Raw genomic sequence first — 16,960 nt, forward strand, 5'->3', positions numbered from 1 at the left:
AGCAACCAATTAATAATAATAAGGGAGTTTCATAAAGCGCTTGGTTACGCTCAGATGGCGTGTCCCCGCGCTAAAACAGAAGAACTCCCCCAGACTAGAACGTAAAGTCTGCACAGGTTACCGTGTATATAGGTATGTTTTTAGCTTCCTCCTGAAGCTAGGTTCAGATGACTCCAGACGGAGGTCCAAAGGTAGGGCATTCCATCTCTTTGCCACCAGGTAGCGGAAAGATCTACCTCTCACGCGAGCCCGCCTTATCCTCAGGACCTTTAAAAGGCCTCCATGGGAGGAGCAAAGGGCGCGCGTGGGTACGTACCTGGTGATCAGGTTCTGGAGCGGTGTTGGCGCCTTCCCAGTAAGGATGCGGTGGCAGGTAGAGAGGTCCTTAAACTCGACCCTACTCCTCACTGGCAACCAGTGAAGAGTCCGAAGGGCAGTTTTGGAGGCCGATCTTTTCGGAAATTTTAGAATGAGGCGGGCTGCCGCATTCTGCAACACCTGAAGGCGATTTATTGCTTTGCTGGTTGCTCCCAGGTACAGCAAGTTGCCATCATCTAGGCGTGATGTCACGAGGGCGTGCACCAGCGTTCTACGGGCTGACATAGGAAGGAGATTTAAGACCTTCCGTAGACTTTTCAGAACGCTGAAGCAGACACCCGCCACACGTCCTATCTGAGGTCCAAAGGACAGGTCAGCATCAAGCCAGACTCCAAGGTTCCGAACTTCTTGACAGGGTGTTGGAACCTCACCTAAGCATGGAGGCCACCACGCCGACGACCAGATAGATGGGTTCCCCCCCACTACGAGCACCTCGGTCTTGCTGCCATTTAGTTTGAGGCAGTTGGTGGACATCCAGGCTGCAAGGTCTTGCATGCAGACTCTGAAACAGTCCACCGCAATACCGGGCGCTCGCGAGAGGGAGATAACCAGCTGCGTGTCGTCGGCGTAGGACACTATGTGCAGACCATGGCCCTCAGCAATGGGGGCCTCTGGGGAGACATATAGATTAAATAGGGTGGGGCTCAGGGACGATCCCTGGGGTACGCCCTGGCCCAATCCAATATCCCTGGAATAACATTTGCCCTGGCGGACCTGAAAGCTTCTCCCCGTCAGGAAGGACTGGATCCATGCGAGTGCAGCTCCAGATATCCCTCCACTATTCAGACACTGTAGCAAGGTGGTATGAGCTACAGTGTTGAATGCTGCACTCAGGTCCAATAAGATGAGGGCCATAGTATGACCCTCATCCACCCCCTGGCGTAGGGTCTCCACAGCCATCAGAAGCGCTGATTCCGTTGAGTGGCGGGGACGGAAACCAAACTGGGTATCGTGTAGTAGGGCAACCTCTTCCACGAAATCCATCAGTTGCAGGTTTACCGTTTTTTCCGCCACTTTAGCCAGGTAGGGCAGAAGGGAGATCGGCCGGAGGTTCTCTAGCTTTTCAAAGCTAATGTTAGGTTTCTTCCTGAGAGGTAGAACCACCGCCTGTTTCCAGTCTTTGGAAGACACATCCAGTAAGTGTCTGATATATGGTTCTAGTACCGGTAAGCTATCCGCTAGCTGTTTCGGCGTGGTGGGATCCCGCGGGGAACCCGACTTGACGGATCTGCAGATTTTTAGTAGGTCCTCTGGGGGCGGGGTGACAAAGTTGGTCAGTATGTCTGTCGCCCCATTCCCTCGGGCTTTCCGCAAATTCAGTCCCAGTAATGGGATGACTAGGAAATGCCGAGTAGATTTTGGCTATCTTTCCGGCAAAAAAAGTCCGCGATCCTGTCACAGGATTCCACCGAGCAGTCATCTGGAGCAATGGCTGGTTTCCCACTCGAGAGGGTTTTGTAGAGCAAGAAAAGCTCCTTCATCGAGTCACCAGCTTCACTAATTCTAATAGTGTAATATGCTGCTTTGGACTTCCTGATTAGCCCCTGATAAGTTCGCCTCTCAATTAGGTAGGCCTCCCTAGTTTCCTTAGAAGGAGCCCCCCGCCACTGTCTTTTAATAAATTAAGTTATTTGTCACTACCAGGACATGTTACACTATGAAGGCACATGGCCTACCTTTTACCTACACAGAACCCTGCCCATAGGGCTACCTAGGGTCTAATTTAAGGGTGACCTTTTGTGTAAAAGTGAAGTGTCAGGCTTGGTAAGTAACTTTAAATGCTAAATCAAGTGGCAGTAAACTGCGCATACAAGCTATGCAGTAGCAGAGGCCTGAGACAGGTTTGAAAGGCTACTTTTGGGGGTGACTGAAGTAGTGCTGCTGGCCCACGAGTAGCATTTAATTTGCAGGCCCTGGGTAAAATGGTTATTGATATTTCTAGAGCGCTACTGCTACCCGAAGGTGTCCTGGCGCTGTATGAAGTCCTGCCAAAGACTGAGTGGAATAAGTAACAACAATATTAATTAATGAAAAGCCATGTTTTTAATGCTTTCCTATAGGCCAGTAGATTGGTCATACTTCTGAGGTGTACTGGGAGACCGTTCCATGCCTTAGCAGCATTGGCTACAAAACTTCTGCCCCCCCAAACTGGCTTTTTTCACAAGTGGCACTATCCCCATTTTTGCATCTGATGACCTCAACGGTCTTTTCGGTGCATACCAGCGTAATCGCTGTTGAAGGTAGTCTGGCCCGGTTTCATGAAGGGCTTTGATGACCAAACCTAAGGCTTTGAATCGGGTGCGCTTCCTAACCGACAGCCAGTGTTTTTTTTTATTTTTTTTTTATCTCAGCCGAGATGGAGGCGTATTTGGGTATGCCAGTCTGGAGTCTGGCTGCCGCATTCTGCAGGATCTGTAATTTGTTCATCAATCCTTGCTGGATATTGAGATATATTTTGTTACAATAGTCCAATCTGGACATTGTTAACGCTGTGATTTACTATCTTTTGGGAGTCTTTGGGGAGCAGTGGCATTATTTTCCTACAGGATCTCAGGATATAGGAAGTCCGCGACGCCACTGTGTTCACCTGGTCCCTAAAGCTAAGGTTGTTGTCAATCCCCACTCCGATTTTTCACTTTCCTACTGGGAGTGGGAAGGGGGCCCCAAAGTGTCCGGCCAACAGTCAGAGGTCCAAAAGTTGAAGTTGTTGCCAAACAGCACAACCTTTGTTTTACCGGAGTTGAGTTTTATGCATTTTTGTGCCATCCAGACCCCTACGGAATTCATACAATCCTGGAGCCAGGACGCAGTTCCCTGCATCACCTCAGGCCGTATGGACACCACAATTTGGGTGTCGTCTGCGTAGGAAGTCAGACTGAAGCCAAAGGATTCAATTAGGGGCGCCAATGAGGACACATAAATGTTAAAAAGTGTCGGACTCAATGAAGACCCATGAGGCACTCCACAGGGTAGTGAGAATGAATCAGCCCTGTATTCGCCCAGGGCAACTGTTTGAGTTCTACTGGATAGAAAGGAATTGAAAGTTGCCAGGCGGTGCCCTGGACTCCGATCTCGTGCAATCGGTTCATCAGTAGAACATGATGGACCGTATCAAAGGCTGCTGAGAGATCCAGCATAATCAATGCAGCCTTTCCTCCCTGGTCCAGAATAGTCCTAATCACCGTGGATTTTAGTAGCGCGGTCTCCGTGCTATGCCCCTCTCTGAAACCGTATTGGGTTGGTTTTAGCGCCTGTGAGTCTTGTAAAAACACCTTGAGTTGCGTGTTCATGTTTCTCTCTATGATTTTCGCCGGGAGTGGTAGTCTAGCTATGGGCCTGAAGTTATTAGGGTGTTTATCATCCAGGCTTGGTTTTTTGAGCAGGGGCAGAATGGATGCCTGTTTCCACTCCCCGGGGAAAATAACCCTCTGAATACATTGAATTTACGATCGAGGTCAGAGTACGTGAGACTGGCTCAGCTGCCAATTTTACTATGGATACTGGGCAGGGATCATACGGGAAGCCTAATTTCATTTCATGAGAAGATTGAACGTATCTGAGACTGTTAAAGGGGCATATCTGTTCAGTACAAAGTCCTTATTTTCATCTATCTAATCATCTGATCAGTAGTATTCTTGGTAGTGGAGTCCGAGAAAGTAAAAAAAAAAAAAAAGTAGCGTTGACAAGAAGAACTTTGCTACTTTGTTACACAGTTCTTGGCTAGATGGTGGGAGCTATTGGGTGGGGGTAACAGTTTTAAAGATTTCTTTTGGCGAATTTTTTGCGGAGTTGATTTTCTTGGTGAATAATCTAGTCTGTTTTTTTTTTTTAAGCAACTTTTTATTTTGAGCAAGTCTCAATTTATATTCCTTTTTTTTAGGTCTCGCCTGAGCCAGCGCATGCGCTGTTTCAGGATACATTTAGTAAGTGGGTTTTCAAAGTGCTACCATACGCTTTTGCTGGCATCAAGCTTAGGGTTACGTGCGCAGCCGCCATCTGGCTTTCCTCTCGGCCTTTAACCGTCGCTCTCCCTCAGAGCCTCCTCTCCGCTCCCTTCCCTGTTGCTCTTTCACACCAGCCACTTCACGCGCTGCGCCATCTGGCTTTCCTCTCGGCCTTTAGCCGTAGCTCTCCCTCAGAGCCTCCTCTCCACCCCCACATTCATTCACTGCTGATCCTCTCTCACACGCCACAAAGACATTCAAGGAAGTGAAATGGAAGTGGGTTTAAAATCAATACTTAAAGTTTTAGAATAATAACATAACCTAACATTCTCACTAAAGGTCAAACACACGCATTGGAAAGGACATTCTTTTAAAACACTGGCAGGTTTATTATTTAATTTAATGGTTTTGTAAAGCGCGTAGTAACTCCGAAGAGCATCCCAGCGCTGATCTGCTTCTCCAGGGGTTTTGGCCAACTAATGGGATTATATTTGCGGGAAAAGGAAGGTCTTTAAGGTCTTTCTGAACTGGAGATAGTTCGGTTCAGTCCTAAGTTTTCGGGGTAGCTGGTTCCATCTCTTCGCCGTGTGAACCGAGAAGCGACGGCCACCGGTCTTAGCTTTTCTCACTCTAGGGACTACAATGAGATTTTCAGAATTGGACCGGAGATCCCTCTCTGCTTTGTAAGGAATTAAAAGTTCTCTCAGGAGAGGGGGACCGTTGTTGTTGAGTGTTTTGTGGGCCAGACAGAGGGCTTTGAACAAGACCCTTTCTCTGACTGGAAGCCAGTGGAGAGAGTTGAGGGCTGGCCTGGCGGAGGATCTTCCAGGTGTGCCCGTAAGTAGGCGGGCTGCGGCATTTTGGACTTTCTGCAGTGAATTCAGTTTAATTGGTTGTATGCAGGAATGAAGGCATGCCAGCGCTTCTTATCCCAAAAGAGACTCTCAAGCGCATTGCTGATGGATACATGGTGCAATTTCCCCTTTAGTTTATTTCTCGATAGACAACAGAGCCTGAAGCTCGGTTAAGGAAATCCCAAACTAGAGATGTCTTGTGTATTCATTCCATGTCAGGATGGTTTTTGTCCTTTTAAGCCAGAGGGGACCTACGAGCATCCAAGAGGGAGAATCCATGCCAGACATTCCGGATAGCCACATAAGATAAATTCCATTTAAAGAAGCTGAATGGAATTTGTGTACTCCTCGGAGGTAATCCTGGAAATCTCTCTCGTTTGTGGAACTTCTGTGTGTTTTCTGGGCGCCATTGATGAGACTTCTTTGTCCAACCTTGTGTATTCACACAACAATTTGACACCGGTTGAAAAGAGCCTGTTTTGTAAATTGGCCTGCAGTAGATAATAGGCATCGCTCGTGGTCTTTAAAATATCTGCAGCCCTTTCACCAGCGAGCTTCACTTTAGAGTTAAATAAAAAAAACTATATATTTTATGTTAACACCGTATACCACATTACTGCAATTGTATGAGCTGTGAACAGCAAATGTTACTTTCATCTATTTTAATCGTACTCCCTTTGCTGACCTCGAAAGGACTGATGAATGATTTCAGTTGTTGAAACTTGAACTCCTGATTCGCCACTGCCTGTTTCAGCAGCAAGGTGTTCATCTCACTGAGCTACCCTGCAGGCAAAACAAATACACACCAGTATAGATGTGTGTGAACATAATTTAAGGAAGAAAGCAGGCTCTTCAAAAATCGTACTCACTAAAACATAAGTATTAAAGAAACATCGGCTGGTGCTTTAAAGGCAGGATGGGGTGAACTTTAAATCACTCTGTTGGTCTGCAAGCTTCATGAAGATGGAATGTTTTCCTAAACTTGCCAAAACTTTGATTGCCTAAGAATTTTATTACAAAACCTATGTACGGGAATACTTGCACTAAAAGCGAGTTTTTTGCTGTGATTTTTTTTATTTTTTAATTTTTTTACACAACCTACTTTTGGAGAATCCTTTTTTCCATTATTTAACATTTGCAGCCTTTACTTTCAGAGTTTTGAAGAAAACGTAACTGATGTTGAGGAGGACAGACTTAAAAATTTCGTACGATGTCAATTTCAACAAGCCCATCCATGTTTTCATCTCTTTTGATATATTCTGAGCGTTATAAAGTTGGGGGATGGCTAAAACAAAAATGTATTGCAATTTTTAAGCAAAAGGTAAGACGCACATCCTTTTGAAGTGTGCAATGTAAGTAGTCACAAAAGGGGTCTGTACATTGACCCCCCCGCCCCCCCTTCTTTCAGCCAACAGGTTTCGTCTCAGAACCAGTGGTCAAAAATTAAGTGCAGCATCGCTTATTTCTTCCAAAGTTCGTGGCTGAATCAATCTATAATATTATAATTTAAGGACATGGCACTTTAATCTTCTCTTTATTTGCCCCAGGAATGAGTGACTCCCTGCACTGTTAACTTCTCTCCATCCCTTCCTCCTGTGGCCATGTGCATACATACTACTGTGAACATAAAATATAAAGGTCCAGTTAATTATATCTCATTGTATACATGCCCCTAGCTTAGTTCTCAATGCTCCTACTTTTGTAAGATTTGGGTAGTGTGCTAATTTCCTGTAAGGAGTAATTTGCCTAGGATCACACAATGTGGTCGAGTGAGGAAACCTGCATTACACTTGGATCTTCTGGATTTTAAAACAAGCAATTTAAATACTAATCCACAAGTACTTCATTTCCTCACACACCTATGATCTAGTTAGAACAAGCAGTACAGTTGAGGGGCCAGTCTTCACACCTATGGAATGGGGCCGAAACATGTTTGTAACACCCCAGGCGGACAATTACATAGTCCTCTTGGACTCTCATTAATTCTCAATTCACAAGGACTGTTGCGGTTAGACTTGTAGACGTGAACTAACCAGTGTGTAATTAAATACTAAGTCACACAGGCATATATATATATGGTAAACAACATGAAAATTATTATAAACGGTATCCATTAGATGTAGCAGTTCAGTTCTTTGCTAAACCTTTCCTTTTAAAATGCTTTAGTGTCTTAGGAGTCTGATGGACAGATGAAAATTGGCCTGCTTCTTCCAAATTCATGCTTGGCTGTCATTTGGAATAATTTCGTGATGGCACGCAGAGATTCTGGAATTAAAATGAGCTTTAGGAATATTGTTTTAATTTAAAAAAACTTTGTGTAAGGATAATTTGTCCTTAACAATCAGGGAATTATTTTCCTAGTCCATTAAGCGCCCGTCATACTGAAAGTATTTATTTAAGTGGAATATAGAGGAGGGGTCTGATCTGACCGTGCAGTGGTACCTTTTTACAGAATACACAGTGCTTTGATTAAATGAATACGCAAGCTTCTTTTTAGAACGTACATATTATTTAGATTAGATTAATGCCAAAACTCTTTTAGGTTTTCACTTTCCTGGCTGTTTGTTTTAATCCCTCTGGATTTTTATAATTGCATTGAAATCACGTTTTTACGGACATGTCAGCAATGCCTCAAATAAGGATGGTAAGATTGCATAGTTTTTTTCAAATATGTCTTGCAAGCACATGCAATGGAAATTAAATGTATAAAAAGTAAAAATGCTGCTAAGGGTGGTGAGCATATGTTTGGAAAGAAAAATATTATGCAGAAAACGTACAGTTGCAGCAAGCGACCACAAAATAAGTTTCACAGTATTTGAAACAAGCATTGGCATAGCCAATAGGTCTCGCCTTTGGGAACTTATAAGTGTTTAGCCATGCATCAGTTGATGATGTTGCACCAAGGATATTGTGCTGTTTAACCAAACACTTAAAAGGTCCCAAAGGCGAGACCTATTGGCTATGCCATGCTTGTTTCCTTATCATTGTATTCCTTCCTCCAGTTTCTTTCTAGGTGCTTACAGAGCAATTTTTGATTTCTAAGCTCCTGCGAGTACCACAGAGATGATGGCCGCTGTCTGTTGAAGCGAAGAAGTTTTTTGGGCGCTAGCTTGTTTCCTGCTGCTTCCAACCAATTTGTGTAAGACCTGCTTGCTTCGTCCAGATCTCTGGGTAGCATGGTGCGGGTTGAGGATAATACTTCTGTAAATCCTCGGCTGCTACCTTACTCCAAGCTCTTTTCTCTAAATATTTGGTTTGTGGTTTGGAAGAGGCATAGTCTGTGACCGTGAGCTCGAATAGTACGGCCCTATGGTCTGACCAGACTAAGGGAAGAAGGCCAGTGAATCTCAACTGTAGGTTATTAGAGTAAATGCCGTCTACCACTGTACAAGGAACTTACAGGTAAATTAAATATGCCAAACAGGCATAGACCAATCATACCAAGTTTAAAGGAGAGAGCACATGCATCTTAGCACTGAATAGCAGTAGTAAAGTGCCCAGAGTCCTAAATCCAACAAAAACAGGTCAGAAAAAAATACAGGACAAAGGCAAAAGGTTTGGTCCTAACCCTGCAAAGATGGCCAGGTCCAACATCAGGTATTCGTGTTTGGTGAGGAAGAATTTGGGAAGGAGATAGTGGAAAATGTTTCCAGGACAGTTTGGTGGTAGAATCGGAAACCAAATGGATTTGCGCTCTACATCAAACTGGAAGAGTGCAGTGCTTAAAGTTCATGGTTCTAGGTACCATTGTAGATTAGGGCAGATAGTGGAAAAGAGTTGTAGACATTGCTGCGAGTATTGTAGACCAAATTAAGTGGAGTGGTTGGCCAATTTGGTTGTCGCAAGATGATCAAACAAAGATCCGGGTCCATGGAACATTATGATCTACATAAATACATTGTATTGGACACATTCTCACTACCCAACATCCGTGAGATGATGCCCTTTACAAAGGGGTTATTTAAAAAAAAGTTTTGGGGGGGGAAAAATTGAGGCATTAACTTTTGATGGGAGTGAGTGGTATGATGTACTTCCGGTACAATATTTTAGTGATTGGAAGAACCTGGTGCTTGAGTGTTGAGGGCGTTCCGGATTCTGGATGGTAGAGTTCCGACTTTAGAGTTCTGAAAATGTAAATCCGCATTGTCACCTACTTAGCTCATTAAATTTGTGGTGAAGGAGTTAACCCAATGAAAATTAGTTCAAGTGGTCAGAGATGCTCTGCCCCCAAAAAATAAATATGCTCTTATTTTTGGGAGTAGTGGAGTTTTAAGTATGTTCAAAACTTTTCCGATAAGACTAATCTGTTGCCGATGCTTTTGAAGATTACAATTAGTCTTTCGTCACTCGGTTGTACTTGAGTATTATGTAGTATAGCATATGAGCAATATGGTAGTATCCATCAGAACTAAGTGAATCCAAATGGAGTGACGTAAGGTAAGTGTGGACGTTGTATATGCTGGTATAATTAAATTAATTTGGGATTGTCTGAAAGTATAGTCCAATGTAAAGATGATTCTGTTGGAGAGGTGAAGTTGCCAGTAGATGTGGATGTATCATTGTTTGCAGAAATGGATGTACCTGTGGTTGCAGAATTACTGGTGGGTGTGAAATTGCCTAGTGTAGAGAATGTAAACCACATTAGGAAAAGACTGTAAGCAAGCCCAGTAAACTAGACTATTTTCTGAATAATCCATAGTTTATGGTGTAGAATTGAAAGTTTATAATCATTTCACATTATTTAGCTGGATTCTGTATTGCCCATGTTGCACCATTTTGTAACTTTTGTACAGTGCACCTAGTATTCCTTCTAACCTGATATGGGCAGTGATGACTTAAGAACTGTTTTAATCCTTGGAGTGTAGTGCCTTGCACTGCCAAGCCTTTTTGAAGGACGGGGAAGGTTTTGTAGTTTACTTGGGTACATTAGGTATATGTTATCTAATTTTACGAATGTTTTCTTTTGTGCATTCTTGTTTGTCTACCTACAGTGAGGAACTTGTATTTGAAGATTTAATACGGGACATTGTATGACAGACAGGGTTACATTTTTGATAGGCAGTTGAAGAGGGACTGGTTGGAGCATGATCCCTAGGTTCCTTCAGTAGAGTGGCATAGTGGGCAAAAAAACGCTGGGTTTGAATGGTAACTTGAGTGATTGTCGGTGGGTAGGCAATTTGCAATCATTCCTCCCATAACCTTTTATGTGAATCATTTGTATTGTTCTCCAGACTAACATCATTCTTCTGGTATTTGAGTGCTGTGCTCCAATCTAGCTTATTTATATGCACTATCAGATAATTTTGTATGTGTATGGATATCACTAATAGGATTACGGTTTGGCTGTACCAGCATTAAGCCTTTAAACTGTCCTCCAGTCTTGCTTCGCTGTACCAGAGTGAATTCATTGTCCTACCTATGCTCTACTAAGACATTTTTATGTGATTAATTTTAATTGTATATGGAGATTGGCTGTGTCAACAAATGACCCTCGCTCGCTGTGCGTCAATCGGCTTACAGAGACTTTCAATTATTCGGATGGAATCTGATTAGAAGTCTACACTGTTAAAAAAGTCTCTAAAGTCCATCTTTAATCTTCACTCCCGACACAGGTTGTGTTACTAATTTTATGGCCTCTTCAGGGCAATACTTACTTAATTACTTGAGGCTTTTGAGCACATGATATATACACTATCAGACTTGTCGCTAATTGTAATGTATTTTCCTTTATGGTCGTTTTTTTATTTCTCTAACACTATTCTCGTAATACATGACTAACCATGGGTATGGTTGCCCTTTCATACTGAATCTGTTCACGTCTGACAAGATAACTGAATGATACTAGCATTTGTACAAAAAAACCCTTACTTGTTTTAATTCCACGCTATATGTATTTGAAATTGAAATTCACAAGACTTCACTTCCGCATCCAAAGGCACTTGGAGAGGGTTTTGGCATAGCAATTTGCTTGGCACTGCCTGTGTGTGTTTGTTAGGGCAGGGCCACACCCAGAGTTCTACTATGTTCACTGCTGTTAATGGGCTGTGGTTGACCTCTGTGGATCTGGCCTTTATTCATATGGTAACTACATCCTGCAGGGATCTATTTTGGGGATGCCTGCAGGCCGCCTAATTCTAATGTGTTGCTGGAGGGTTGCCAGAGTGTTCTGTTTTGTTCCGATTTGAGATATGCAAAGGAATTCAGACTGTACAACAAATGTTAGAACATACACTGAACAGTCACCAGTCCTTTCATGTGGCCACCGATAAGGTCTAGGTTGTCATTTTCTCTCTTAGTTGGATGTGCTCAATCTCTGTATTCACTGTTGCAGAACTTTTGTTCCCTGCTTTTTTTTTAAATATATATCCATAAGAAGCAAGTTAAGAAGTCTTAAATTCAGCTTTTAATGTTAAGTTTTCACCCAACCTGCAGTTTGTCCAGCATCCCTTCACCTTTCTGTTTCTAGTCCAGTTTTTGTTCTGCTTTATTTGAGATTTATTGCACCAAGGTCGCTCCTTCCGGACTGTCTGGGCCCCTCGGAGAGCGGCGCGCACGCCTGCGGAGCACACCGGCTCTAAACCTTCACAAATCAAATGTTCGTAAGCGTGCTCTCAGAAATACACAAACTCCGTGAAAATAGTTAATCCACCATTTATTCCACAACGCGTATCGGTTCCAGGGAACCTTGATCACGTGAAAATTACACCCAATCAGGAAACAACTTATCAGGTCAAACAAAGTAAAGAAGGACCAAACAAAATGTCAGACATCTTGCAGTGGCACAAAGAGTAAAACCGGTATAGCGTAATGCTGCACATGAATACTGTAATACAGCTTGAAAAGCCCATATCCCGTATAGATAACATCTATATGGTAAAAGTCCCTAGAGTAAACATGATTATTTTGATTCTTTCTAGGCCAAATTAATGTACACTCCAAACAGGTAATGAATGAGTATTTTTTCAACAGAAACTTTATCGATCTGTGTACAGCCATTCGAACGAAGTATCACCAAATCAAATTGTGTAAAATACACTCCAAAAATGATGCCTGTTACAAAAATAAAGTTCAATAAAATATGATGGCAACATCTGTATAACCACAATCGCGCAAAAGTATTGTCATAAATGGACTCTCTACAAATAGTGCGCGTATTGTCTTATATCAAAATCCCAGTGGATAGGATCTGAAACTTTGAATTAATAAACATGTTAACAAAGCTACGGAATACTATTGAGTTAATGTAGCAGATGTATCGTCCACCCATGGTGCATACGTTGTACAGTCAAGATAGATAAAAACATACATCAGGGCTCAGTAGATTAAGGGCCAATGCCCAGAGTCACATGCACACAAGTGTGTAGCCACTACAATCTTGAAAAGAAAAGGTCCTACTGTAATGAATACTGGAGACTGAGCCCCGTCTCATGTGGGTGCTGGAGTGCCACACAGGAAAAGGAGGGGAGTTGAAAGGGTAGGCAGCCCGTGCAGGTGAAACCAGTGAATGGGCCCCTTCCTTCCTCCTGTGTATAAATAAAAAGAGAAAAAGACAGAAAAACAAAGAAAATATAGTTGAGTATGGATGCCAAATCCACCTCACTGTATCTCAACTAACATTCAACGAATGTAAAATTAAATTGATCAATATTTATGTTCAGCTACTATTGAGGAAGAACGATAAGACAAGGTAAACCAACATATCAGTATACTCTAAAATACAGACCATAAAACCATCAAATATACATCACTGCAAATGTAGAATTCAACGTTATAGGAAAAGAGCACACACTCCCGGTAGCTAAAGACATAAGCTAGTATTAGAGACATTATTCTTTAAGATGTACAGCTAATTCCTCATCCTGGTTGAGACCCCCAGGAGCTCTTGTTTGGAAAATAATGTGTCTAGACTCCTTTTGTCTGACTGTGAGAACCCTATTTCCACCACAAGGTCCCTTATTGACCTGCTCCAAAATCAGAAAACTGAGACCCATCGCATTCGAAAAATGCCTGTCCTGAAAATGACGAGTTACAGGGTATTTTTGGTCACAATGCGTAATTGCCCTGTAATGTTCTAAAATGCGTTTCTTGGCCATGAGTGGTAGATCCAATATACCAAAGATTGCAATTACAGACAATCGCATAGATAACAAAAATGGAACTGCACGTGAGGAACTGTGATTTCTCTGCGCACCCCATTGTATTCAACATGATTGCAAAATTTACTATTCCTGCAGGCCTTGCAGTGCCCGCAAGGAAAAAAACCCGGTAGACCATGTAGGTTTCTGTCAGGATAGACGGTGACATCACTATGTACTAGATGGTCCCTAATACTTCTACCTCTTCTATAGGTTATACTAGGTCTGTCAGCTATAGTGTTGCCAATAATATTGTCTGATTTGAGTATATTCCAATTTTGAGTCAGAATGCGTTTGATGTTCTTTGAGTCTGAACTGTAAGTCATGATAATTCTCGTGTTATCTCCTTCACCAATGCCGTCTGGATTAACTATCTCCGAGATCGTCGGGGATCTGTCAATGCGATCAGCTCTCTCCCTGGCTTTCTTAAGCACCCAGTTGGGATATCCTCTCTCCCTGAAGCGCTCACACATCTGGTTACTTTCTATTTGGTACCCCTCTTCAGTGTTGCAATTACTTTTGGCCCTCAGTAGCTCCCCATAGGGAATGCTCCACTTGAGAGCCTCATTGTGGATGCTGAGAGCATGGAGTACACTATTACCCGCTGTGGATTTTCTGAAGAGAGATGTATGTACCTGATTGTATATGATGTCAAGTTTGACATCCAAGTACTCTATAGTTTGATCGCTAATATTACCACTCAGTTTGATATTCCGGTCATTGATGTTGAGTTTATCAATGAACTGTTGGGCCCCCTGTTGCTCGCCTACCCAGATGATAAAAAGGTCATCGATGTAGCGTAGCCACATCAATACATGTGAGATGTCATCACGGAACCTGGGATCAGAGAAAATGCTCTCCTCCCAGCTTCCCATGAAAAGATTGGCGAAGTTGGGAGCAAAGCAAGATCCAATCGCGGTCCCGGTGGTCTGGCTATAAAGTATGCCGTCAAGCATAAAAATATTGTTCTGAAGGCAATATTCCATCATCTGAACTAGCATCTTGCTGTGCTCTCAAAATCTCACAGGTCTAGTCTCAAGGTAATGTGAGCACACAGTCAATCCTTGTTTATGGTCAATAATCGTATACAGACTGTGCACATCAAGGGTGATGAACCAATGGTCATCTACCCATTTCATGTTGTCAATCTTTTTGAGGAAGTCTTTGGTGTCCCTGATGTAGCTCGGCAGTGAACAGACTTGCTCTTTGAGGAAATGGTCCACATACTTGGAGATATATTCCGCTACACTGCCGCGCGAGGAAACGATAGGTCGCCCTGGTGGATTGCGGGGATCCTTGTGCACCTTAGGTAGAAGGTGAAGGACCGGAAGTACAGGATGATCTTTTTTGAGATAGCAAAATTCCTCCCACTCAAGAATGCCCTTGTCCCTCCAAGTACTCAGGATGGTGATAATGCTGGTAGTGTATTCCTCAAAGCTAATAGAAGTATAGTACTTGGTATCGTCTAGTTGCCTACGTGCTTCAGCTACATATTGGTCCCTGTTAAGGATGACAACATTGCCGCCCTTGTCGGCAGGACGAAAGACAATGCTGTTATCTGCCAGAGACTTGAGTATCTGTCTTTGTGCATGACTGAGATTATTGTCATTCTTGGTTTTATTTTTATTATTCTTACTTTTATGTGTATAGTTATTAAATGCTTTCCCAACAACATCCTGAAATGTATCAATGCTGTCGTGTGGTAGACAGTTTAAAAATGAAGACTTTGGCTTAAAGCCAGAAAGAGTCGAGGCATTCGTCATGATATCACATTCAGCCAAACATTGTGTAGTCCCTATAGTGGAATTAAGTCCTGCTCCCTCCTGATCTAGTTCAATCATAGTAATCAATGTATCGATTGCCCCCATATGCAGATCTGTCTGGAGTGCAGTAGTACTAGAACTAGCTACCCTTTGGGTCTCAGTTCTCCTGAGTGTATGAAACTTATTTGCGAGCAAATTAAACAGATCTATTCTAGCATTTGCATAATCAAAGGGGTAGGAGGAACAAAATGAGAGGCCGAAGCATAACACTAAGCATTTACTGTTGCAGAACTTTTGTTCCCTGCTTTCTTTTATATATATTCTTGGAAGCAAGTTAAGAAGTTTTAAATTCAGCTTTTAATGTTAAGTTTTCACCCAACCTGAAGTTTGTCCAGCATCCCTTCACCTTTGTTTCTAGTACAGTTTTTGTTCTGCTTTATTTGAGATATATAGATAGACCTATAGAGCTCTATCTCTCGATCTCTCTATTCCCCTATCCCTCTCTCTAATCCCTCTCTCTAATCCCTCTCTCTAATCCCTCTCTAATCCCTCTCTCTAATCCCTCTCTCTAATCCCTCTCTCTAATCCATCTCTCTCTAATCCCTCTCTCTAATCCCTCTCTCTAATCCCTCTCTCTAATCCCTCTCTCTAATCCCTCTCTCTAATCCATCTCTCTCTAATCCATCTCTCTCTAATCCCTCTCTCTCTAATCCATCTCTCTCTAATCCATCTCTCTCTAATCCATCTCTCTCTCTCTAATCTATCTCTCTCTCTCTAATCTATCTCTCTCTCTCTAATCTCTCTCTCTCCCTAATCTCTCTCTCTCCCTAATCTCTCTCTCTCCCTAATCTCTCTCTCTCCCTAATCTCTCTCTCTCCCTAATCTCGCTCTCTCTAATCTCTCGCTCTCTCTAATCTCTCGCTCTCTCTAATCTCTCTCTCAATAAATCACCGTGTATCGCTTTGAGTCTTTCAAAACAACGAATCCGGACCACGGTATAGTGCAAATTATATTCCTTTATTCAGTGCAAGACGGCATAACGCGTTTCAGCTCTCACGGGAGCCTTGATCACATGTGTGCGGAATAATTTACTGTGTTCTTACAATTGCTATCAATTGATTCTCATGTTGATTGTGCAACTGATAAAGTGCAAATGCTATTTATTTAATTATGTCGCCTACATAGCTTGTGCAAATTGGCATAGATGTATTGTTAATAAAACAAAAAAATGTTTCTCCTGATATCAATCAATGTATATAGATAAAATCATAAACATCATGGTAAATACATTTTTTAGATTGCAATATCATTATACATAGAAAAACCTCTATAAAAACTATATAAAATACATATCAAAACCACAAGCTAAAAACCCTCGCACTTAAATGATCAAATTGAGTTTTATAGGAAAATGTTAATTAAATTGGATAAAAAAACCTCAATGTAAAAACCTCGTTCAATATTTACAAACAAGTATATAGATCTTCTGTAACATTCAGCCCTATCGGATGTTTAGAATTCAGTTTCAGAATGTATCTGGTCTCCAATTGGCGCAGACGTTGTTCCCTGTCTCCCCCTCTTCTACTGGGTGGGACTCAATCACAAAGTATTTAAGGTCCTGACTCCTTGTCCCATTGACACTTTTAAAATGGAGTGCCACTGGGGTGGGATATTTAACTGTGTGCAGGTGGTCTGCTTGCTGTCGAGTGTGCCTGGGCCAGTGAACAAGGGCGGGAAATGCCCGAAACGCGTCTGGCTGGACATTTGTGCTCTGCATGTGCTTGGCAGAAGGTTTGTGTAACCATCAGAGTAAATGGGTTTACTCACCGGGAGCGGTCTCTTCAAGTTTGTGGCAATCGTGTGTGTGTATATCAATCATAAAGTAG

The 16,960-nt window shown here is 42.5% G+C and overlaps 1 protein-coding gene across 32 annotated transcripts in view; it reads left to right on the top strand.

Moving 5' to 3' along the window:
- MICAL3 (microtubule associated monooxygenase, calponin and LIM domain containing 3) overlaps positions 1-16,960 on the top strand; it is a 1,875,796-nt gene that overhangs the window by 240,069 nt on the left and 1,618,767 nt on the right. The gene's annotated exons all lie outside the window — the stretch shown is intronic.

This window comes from Triturus cristatus, chromosome 4_1 (genome assembly GCF_964204655.1).
Source record: "Triturus cristatus chromosome 4_1, aTriCri1.1, whole genome shotgun sequence".
NCBI classification, from domain to species: domain Eukaryota; kingdom Metazoa; phylum Chordata; class Amphibia; order Caudata; family Salamandridae; genus Triturus; species Triturus cristatus.